This window comes from Scleropages formosus, chromosome 23, assembly GCF_900964775.1.
Source record: "Scleropages formosus chromosome 23, fSclFor1.1, whole genome shotgun sequence".
Classification (NCBI taxonomy): Eukaryota; Metazoa; Chordata; class Actinopteri; order Osteoglossiformes; family Osteoglossidae; genus Scleropages; species Scleropages formosus.
Genome location: NC_041828.1, coordinates 4267836 through 4269797, shown reverse-complemented (window position 1 = coordinate 4269797; position 1962 = coordinate 4267836). Strand labels below are relative to the sequence as shown.

Sequence of the window (1962 nt, the reverse complement as noted above, 5' to 3'; positions counted from 1 at the left end):
AGCCTAGCTCGTGGCATGGCTGCCTCGGGAGCGCGGTCATTAAGCCACATTTCCATCAAGACTGAAACACAGCAGTCTCATTTCATGATGGGTAGTTGGCTGTAGTCTGGGGAACTCCCGTTCATCAAGAAACCAACCAAAACCCCCTCCCAGTGAGGTGGGAGAAGTACCAAGATCAAGAGGTTTCTTGATGGCAACGCAACTGGATTGCCAAGTTTATGGATCAGACACAAGTACCCAAACTGGTTAACAGAATGCGAATCACGGTTGACCAAGTCAAATCATCCCCACAACAACAAGTTGGAGAAATTAAGCTTTTATTGGGAAGAGTCACACCGTTCCCGCCGACGGCGGCACAACCGGCGTACGACAACCAGCACCGAGACGAACACCCCAAGCACAGCAGAGACCACCACTGCCAGGGTTCCATAAGCGATACTCCGGGGTCCTGCGGAAATAGGATAGCATGTAACAACGGCCCGGCTCATAGAGAAGCCCACAAGGTGCTTCTCACCTTCACCTTTGGACTGCATCATAACTGGTTTAGCAATCTCAGCAGTCATGATCACTTCATAGCTGGAAACAATGATTCTGGTCTGGTTTGACGTTTTCTGTACTGCACCAACATCTCTCCCTATAAGAGAGAAAGCCAGTTAGGTTGTGAAGTGCAGCAGTTAAGCTAGGAGGAGCCAACTTCAGTTGCACCAACTTTTCCTGAAGCATCTCTGTTCACAGTTGTCTGTAGCGGAGGGGTGGCACACAGCTGTACTGCAGTGGATGAACACCTGTCAACAAGCCAGACGTGGGTCAACTAGAGCCATTTCGGGAGAGCATCGGCAACAACTTGTCAGGGTTACGCACCTTCTGCTCCAGATGGTGCAGAGAGGCAGGATCCACAAACGTGAACATCTTGAAGATGAACCTCTTGTAGTGAGTCGGGAAGGAAAGCCCAGAGGAACCATCCACCGGAACCAAGGCGGTCAGGTACTTGTCACCCTGGTAGGGGCACCTACGAGATGCCACATTTGTGTAGGTGAGGAGCAAGAGTAGACCATGAGGCCAAGCACTGCCATACCGATGGCTAGTTACCCATTAACTATGAGGTTCCATTGAGGCACGCCGAGCGGATCGGGGGTCGACGTCGCCCAACAGTTCTCCAGAAGCAGGACAATGTTGGGGTCAGTCCTGCCCAGGATGCGCACCTCAACGTACACAGGCTGCCGCAGCACCTTGGTAACCGGGTAGTCACTATCCTCATAGTAGGAGGAGTAGGCAGAGACCTCTGGAGACAGGAAGGAGGAGGAGTTACCACAACTTCTCTAGAGCCATCACAGGGAGAGAAGGAGACCACCTTGTACCTTCATCGCATCCTTTTGTATTGCACTGGCCATTTGCCAGTCTCAGTTCCACCCTCAGGGGTCCAGGAGCAGCTACGGGAGGCGGTGGGGCAACGGTGTACACGTCAGCCATCAGGGAAACGAGCTCAGAGCCCAGATACTTGCACTGGAACAAGAGCCTGGGGGGGGGGGGTGGGGGAGAAGAAGCATGCACATAGTCGAGGTCACTACTACATGACAAGTGCAACAGCACAATACTTACTCAAAGGTACTGTCCCTTGTGATGGAGCCCAAGGGTCCAACACCAACTTCATAAGATGAAGTCATCTTGTTTCATAAATGAGATCCCCAGCCATCTACAGGGGAGATGTGGTGTTATTCACAGCTTTATCGCTTTGCAGTAGTCCACATAATCTACACAGCTTACCGTCGCAACGGTACCACAGGTCGTTACTGGGAAGTTGTAGATGACAAAGAACCTGGAGACCCAGGGCGCAAGGCACCTCGTTCCCTCCTAATGTGGAGATGGTGGTCAGGTCCAGTTGAGGTACAGTAGAATCCTTGGAGACCACCACCACAAACTGACCATCCCTGGTACACTGCACAGTCACTGGGTTGGAGGGGC

General features: G+C 52.2%; 1 pseudogene; it reads right to left on the bottom strand.

Moving 5' to 3' along the window:
• Nucleotides 1-300: 300 nt before the first annotated feature.
• Nucleotides 301-1962, bottom strand: part of LOC114909408 (zona pellucida sperm-binding protein 4-like) — a 2174-nt pseudogene continuing 512 nt past the window's right edge.